The sequence below is a fragment of the Adiantum capillus-veneris genome, chromosome 3 (assembly GCF_014529385.1).
Source record: "Adiantum capillus-veneris isolate H3 chromosome 3, ASM1452938v2, whole genome shotgun sequence".
Taxonomy (NCBI): Eukaryota; Viridiplantae; Streptophyta; class Polypodiopsida; order Polypodiales; family Pteridaceae; genus Adiantum; species Adiantum capillus-veneris.
The window spans coordinates 49621963-49629756 of NC_140933.1; positions in this window are offsets into that span (position 1 = coordinate 49621963).

The window sequence follows — 7794 nt, forward strand, 5'->3', positions numbered from 1 at the left end:
ACAAAGGATAAGTCCAGATTTTGAATTATCTACCTAATGATTAGACGTACTTTTTATAAGGATAAGAAGTTATGTCACCAAAAAGGACCCGAGCAAATCCTATATCTGATGATGAGGACGTAGCTCCAAAACGAACTAGAGCGTCGCACGACGACGAAGCCGGGTCTAGCAGTAGGCCTACGGAGGAGAGTCTTCAGGCGACAGTGCAGGAGCAGATAGCCAATCAATCCCAGGTGGGTGTCCCATTATTCAATTAAGTCTTTAATTAGTTTAAGTTCTTTTATAAGTTAGCATTGCATACGTAAGAAGGATAAACTGGCTGAAATTGGAAGGTAACTTCCAATATGCATTTGTTTATAATGTAGGAAAAAATTGTTTGGGTTAAAACTGGTTGAATTAGGAAAGATATGTTTGATCATCCTTAAGACAGCTTGTCTCAAGACACCTCCGACTCCTTGATATAAATTGATGATAATGATTGGCTTTCTAGCCACGGTTAAGTCGGTTACCCCCATGAACGATGAGTTTCTACTCCGTGTCATATCTTGATGTTTCTACATAAGTTAGGATACCGTTTTTTATCCTAGGGGAGCCGCCCGGTTGTATGGGCAACTGGTTTGGTGTATGGGCACCCGGAACCTTGGGTGGGGGTTTATCCACTCCGGATTTGAATAAGGAATGGGTGCCGTTTTTCACCCTTAGGTGGTCTTGAGACAAGAAGAGTACTGGTCATGGTTATTATGGATAATGTTTTGATTGACAGTACCCTGTCTTAAGTTTAAAGATGTCTGTTTTCTAAAAGAATGCTTTCAATGTTGTCTTCAAGGAATTATTGTGATGGAATGTTAAAAAGAAACCATTATTTTAAATGTTAAAACAATGTGATAATAAGATAAACGAATCATGTGTGAGTGCGGGGTGGTAAGTGGGGATTGACTAAGGTTGTCAATCATCGACGGGTGGACCTGATTGGTCAGGTAACTATCCATCCCTGTGCACTAAAACATTTAGAAACTTCACTTGAAAGAGGAGTCCACCAGCAGCTGTGCCCTCACATCTGTTAGGGGGAAAAAAGCGTTGGTTGAGGATACCTTAGCCCAAATTGTGGCAGTTATAGAGCCGGAATAAGAAATTTTTTTTGTAGGCCGTATTGAATACATTGTCCCGTTTCCACTGCGAGATAGGACTAGGTCTTCTTCTAGGGCTATAGACCCAAGCCATTGTCAATGGCAAAGGTTTATTCCTTGGATTTTTCTTGTTTAGAGACTCCGATTTTTATAAGGCCTAGAGACCTGTCAAGGATCCCATCCCGATCTCGGTATAGGCGGGTTGGGGACCTTACAGATGCTATAATGGATGTGATTTGCTTGAGCGATTGGCTTTTGGTGATTTCAGTCACTTAAGTGTAGCCTGAGTTAGATGCGAGTTGTTAGTTGTTTTCCAAGAGATTGACAAGATCTTGTAGCCTCTATGCACTAGTCGAGTCAGCTTCGTCCCATGGTTTGACAAATTAATTGTGGTTCTCGCTAATACTGTAATAAGATAGGACAGTGAGGTTAGACATGCGTCCCACACCTAGTTCAAAATCTCATCTTGGAATGGCAAGGAGTAATGGTTCTGCTTCATAGCAGCATTCAATGGTCACATGATAATAAGGTGTTGAGATGATTCTCCTTTGTTCTTGTTTTAGTCACAAGTTAGTAAAAATACAAACACTAAATTATAGAATAAAATACAGGAAATAAAAAAAAGTAATTTTCGTGGAAGAAGTATAGATTGTCCCACTTGCAAGTTTGGGAGATAGGATGATGGTTGAAGGCTTGGCATGCTAGCATCTTGATCACCTCCATCATCAAATGGCATATTGTTGGAATCTGAGGATATGTTCCATCAGGAAGCATATGGCACTTACAAGATGAGAGTAGATCATCACTAGAGGTGTCAGATCCAATAAGGTATATGTATCAACCTTCCCTTCAATTTGGCCATAGTACAAGCCGCCTTGGAAGCTTTGACTACGAAGTTGTCCCTAATGGACAACAGCTCACACAACAATTTAGGGTTTTCTTCATAGATTTCCAGCCGATACAACATTGCTTCCCACCTCATTGTCTTCATCTTTGTCAATGTCTACTTGTACCATCTCTGGCAATGGCACAATGGAGACATATTTCCATTCTTCTATGTATTCTCTATTCTTGTAGCTCCTCCTTTTCCCCAACACACGTGAATTACAAAAGCATGAGAGTGTTCAAAGGCATAGAGTGCATAGGTTATTTATTAAATATCCATCATCACAATGGAATGAGTGAGAATTGTAATGGGCTAACATTCCCATAGCAAATTGCATTGCACATCATCCTTTGAAACCAGCCACAATAGTACTCTCTAAACAATGCACCTATGTTCTTCCCTTTGGTTGAAATATTTCATTAAGAAAATTAATGACATCAAATAAAAATTTCATAGGCCAACCATCTAGTTTTACCTCCTTATGAGTGAGGGTTCTCTTCATGCTCTCCTTTTCCATGTCTTGAAGTGAAGAAGTTATACATAATGTGCAATCCTATCAACTGATAGTACCTTGCCACAAAATAGAAAGGTCCTCGTGTATTAAACTATGAGGTGGCACCATCTGACCATGCCCAATGATATTGCAAGTTATGTCCCTGTTGTTTCATATACTTATCATAAACCAAAAAGAAATGCTGAACAAACAATGTGTCATGGATCTTGTTTTGAAATGTAAAATTGTAGTGTCTTCTCAACAACACCTGCTGAGTTTCTCACATAAGTGATGTGCACTAATATGGGTACCTAGGTTGACCAGCACTGCTTGGTTGAATCTCATTGTTCATTTTAAATGAACACTTCTACAAAATCAACAACTGACACAACACATCACTAGGAAAATTAAGCAAGAAGTCTATGAAATGTTAGGCGTGCCACCTCAAGAGGAAGTTATGCTTGATGAATCTCCTGAGATGATCTAAAAAGAGGTGAAAAAAAACAATAATTTCCATTCTCTCCACAGTCAAGTGCTTTCTTTTCTTCTCACTACCAGTGGTATCAACGTGTCTGGTCCCGTCATCCTTAAAGACCTTCACAGTCACCTCAATACTATTTGTAGAAATATAATATGGGTAAAAATTCAACTTGGTTACATCACATTCAAGGAAATATCCAAACAAACATTTTATTGCATGGCACTCATTGTTCAGAGGCTTTTGGCACAATATGGATTCCCATAGATTAATGATGCTAACATACTACTTGGTTTGCAAAACATTGATCTAGATTACCCCTTGCACAACAAATGGAGCATGTGCAAAGATGTCCTTTCCATGGTTCCCAAAATTGTTTTGCTGCAGTTGATTGAAATCCTCTTTGAAATATATCATCTAGACATAATATACACAGTAGCAAGTATACCACTCTTTTAACTTTCGAACAAAGTATGGTTTTAGTGCCTGAAGGGATCTTAATTGCAGATGCATTGAATGATGATTACTCTCATGAATCTTAGGTAGAGCTCAACCTGTCACCTCAAAATAGTCCAAGTTAGAGCTCAACCTTTCACATCAAAACATTCCAATCATTTAGATTACAAGTCATGAATTCAAAAAGGTACCAAAATTGGTGGTAGAGATTACCCAAATAGCATTCAAATTTCAAGTTGGGTACTAGTAAGCACATATATGGTCCTTCATAGTCTATCTTTATTACTAAATTGTTGTATACCAATTAGGTAGCACTGAGTACCAAACTTATACATAGAACTAATTTGGTAGTGTCAAGTACCAAACCAATGCATACTACCAAATTGGTAGTATTGAGTACCAAAACACTCTATAGTACCAAAGTAGCACATAGTTTCAAATTGTTAAATAGTTACAATTTGGTACTATCTACTACCAAAGTTGATTTAATATATCTAAAATGAGTTCGCTGTGGGGGGGGGGGGGGGGGGGGGGGGGGGGGTGAGGAGAGAGAGAGAGAGAGAGAATAAAATGAAATGAAATGCTATATTAACGTCTTCAAAAGGCCAAAATGACCTATGAGACCAAAGCATTACAATGTGATGAATCTCATACAAGGTCAAAGTAACAAAATAAAATGACAAAATGATAAAATAAAAGTACTATGGGATCCTAAACTGGTAGGTGTGAAATAAGCAGCTAGCTGGGATTGCCATAAGTCACAAGAAATCCAGCATCGGCCGCGTTGGCGGATCTCATCAATCTCCTCCATGGAGAGTAGTCTGACCGGGCGTCGTGCATGTCGGGCCAAAGTTATCCGAATCCTTTGATGTAGCCTCCGTCGATGCTATGTAGTCCTTCGCAGTCGTGGGCGTCTGGATCTCCCCAGCTCAGTCGCTCGATCGATCAATGTGCCTCTGGTGTGAGGCGACAAGGTCTATTGTGGTAGTAGCTCCTCTGGGTGTCCAGTGTCTTCTCTAAAGAAGTCTATGATGTGTCTCTGAGACTGGCTAGCCTCTCGTCTCATCAGGCTCTCTCTGTGTTTGTGCAACTCGAGTAGGAACAAACCCAGGCATCTCTGATCCTCGTACCTCATGACTATGGAGAGTGGTCCAAAGCCCTCTCTAAACAAGCAGTGGAAGCGGCCTCGTATCTCGTAGTAGATGGGGCAGTGGCATGTGTAGTGTAACTCTGTCTCAGGCTCCATGTCACACATGGTGCATGTCTTGGCCTCTGCTTGCACTCCACTGTATCTCCCACTCTCGATACGCAGTTGGTGTGAGGATGTGCGTATCTGGCCAATGGCACACCATATCCCATGAGACAGGTGGGTGTCCATGTATCTAGGCCTCGTCACAAAACCGTCCGTTGTAAGCTGGAGAAGATGCTCTTTGTAGAAATCCACCTTCGTGCCCAGCTCTTGTGATGGCTGTACCAATGTCCTCCTGGTGTCTAGCCGAGTCAGGTCCTGGGGGACAGGTCCTGGGGGATGAGCCTGGTGGTCTCGGCCTGTGTAAGAGTCAAAGAGGTTGCATCCAGTGAGTATTGGAAGGGGGGCAATCTATCTATACTGAATCCATGTGCCTGGGACCATGACGTCATCTCCCCATACCAACATGCTGTGTCTCCCTACTGGCTAACTATCGAGAGGACTCAAGTGCAAGGTGGGCGTATCTGTCTCTGGGAAGTTCCCACAAGCGGTGTAGGAAGGAAACAGATCTGGTGAGTGCCTCAACTACTAGTGGGGGGGCATCTAGCTCTGCTCGAATAATGGCACGTGGTACTGAAGCCTTGGCTCTAATGAGCCGTGAGATCATATAGACCAGAGGCTTCTCCATGTCCCCCCATCCATCAGTAGGACATGTTCTCCCGTGATGATCCAATGTGGGTATGCCTTTGTTGCTACATCATGTAATGTCTGTGTCAGTATGGTTGTAAGCTCCTCCAGAGGTCTCCCCGGCTCCTCAATGGATAGGCACCTGTAAATCCCGTCTATGTATATAGAATCCGTCTCCCGTGTGAAGGTGTAGCGAGTAGGGGCTGCTACCCGTGGAGTGTGTGCTACATTGAATTGGAAAGAGATGGTCAGCGACACAATAGCATGATCCACTGCCACCCCAGCAGGTCTAGGCCCAACTGTGAGATCCTGTATACTGGATATGAGGCTCAGTTGTGCCATGACATAATCTACAGTGCTGGCTCCATGTCTGTGTGGAAAGCATGTGAAGCATCTCGCATCGGGAAATCTCTATAAGCCATTCAAGATTGCCAATCCATGTGCAATCCCCATGTCTATCAAGTGATTTCCATACTCAGTATGCTCCCCATCCTGTGATATTCTGGATAGGCCCATCTCAACAGTATCCAGCTCTCTCAGCATCTCCTCTAAAGTATCATAAAATACCGTCCGATGATGGGCAGTCCTAGCATTGAAATCCCCTAGAATGATAATGTTGCCGTCTCTAGAGAATTCCCATATGTCATCATCCAAAATAGAGAAGGGGGATTGTCCTCTGGGTGGTGCATATGCTGATGTACTCGGGGGCAAGTAGAAAATGGCAATGTAAAGATATCTACCAGTCTCTGCTCTCAATCTCACCCACATGTGCCTAGCTTGCACATCTCTACGAGCTATATGTATCAATGGCTGCAATTCTTCCCTAAATAACAATGCCACTCCTCCTGAGCCCCGCCCTCTGTGCTCTGATCGTGTCTCCTGTCTACAAATTGTCTCCCATCTGTATCCACCAATGTGAGGCATAGACTGCCCAAGGGCCTGGTGTGTCTCAAAGTAGAAGATGATGTCTCTCGCAATAAAACTCTCCTCAAAAGCACCCACATCGAGACGCATAGATCCATTACAATTCCAGGTAGCAACTTTGAGTGTGGTCCCATAGGTCTCACACCGTCATGTGGAGCGTGGCTCCAATATCACCACTCTTCCATCTCAGTAAAAATCGATCTTACCTTTTGCCCTTGCCGCTCTAATGTCTGGCATTACCTCCTGCATATGAGCGATCTGTGAGAGGGTAAGATCATCCCCGAGAAAGATGCCTATTTTCTTAAGTTGGTCTCTTATTCAAAAAGTCCTTCTTCGCTTCCATGGAGGAAAAATGAAGGATGAGTGCCCTTTCTTTTGAGGTTTCCCCCTTGCTCCCATTTTTCTTGTTGCCCACTCTCCATGCTCTTGAATGCATCGGCTCATGAACCCCCATCAAAGCCATGCGTTCTTTTACCTCTTTGTCCACATTATCTTTGTCTTTAAGGCCGCAAATTCTCACATGTAGAGAGCGCACACACCTTCTTTGCTCCTCTTCTAGTGTCAGGTTAATTATGGTTGGTGTGGACGTTGTTGTTCCTTGCTTTTCCCCTTCTTGGCAACCTCAATCCATTTCTCGGTCTCATCTGCCTTCTGTTGAGTCTTTGTGATAACGTCCACCCAAGAGGTCGTCATTTCGTTGTGTTGCTCTTGCCCCTCTTTGATGGCTTGCACTTGTTCTTTGATCGTGTTGAGCTCTTCTATTACTGAAGGTTGCACTTCTCCTTCCTCAAGCGTGTTTCGTGAGCGTGCCTCGGCAAGCTCCTTCTTGAGTGATGAAATCTCTCCGTCTTGGTGGGCCGTCATCCAATCTCTCACTGCACGATCTTGCTTTCTTGGGCCGAAACGCGATCCTCAAGCATTCTTATTGTCCCTAAAAGTTGACGGTTGATATTGTTTATGGTTTCGACCATTTCTTTTTTGCATTTTGAAACTACGTCTTCTAAGGGGTCGGCCTTATCACTTTGCTTCCTCATGCTTGATCGGTGTCAGAAACGAGGAAAACGAGGAAAAATTAGCCTGCACGCACAGGTGCTTCCACATTATGCGTACATGTTCCACATTAAGCATACATGGCGCATTTCCTGCAATTCTATAAAATACGACCAAGCAGCAAAAAACCCCCGTTTTTTGTGTAATTTTTTGCAAATTCCGGTCAATTCTGCAAATTTTGAATTTCCTGTAAATTCTTTGAATTCTGCAATTGTCTGAAGGCTTGCGATTTTTGATTTTTGATTTTTGATTTTCTGATGTTGTTGTACCTACGGGTGGGAGGGTGGGGGGCCGGGGGGGGGGGTTGTGCAATGTGGGTAATGTGTGATGTCAGAGTGTAGTGTGCAATGTGGGTAATGTGTGATGTGAGAGTGTAGTGTGCAGTGTGTGTGTGTGTGTGTGTGTGTGTGTGTGTGTGTGTGTGTGTGCACGCGCACGCACGCGTGTGTGTGCGGGCGGCAGCAGCAAGGGGAGGAGGGAGGGATGGGGGAATTGGGGGCGGGG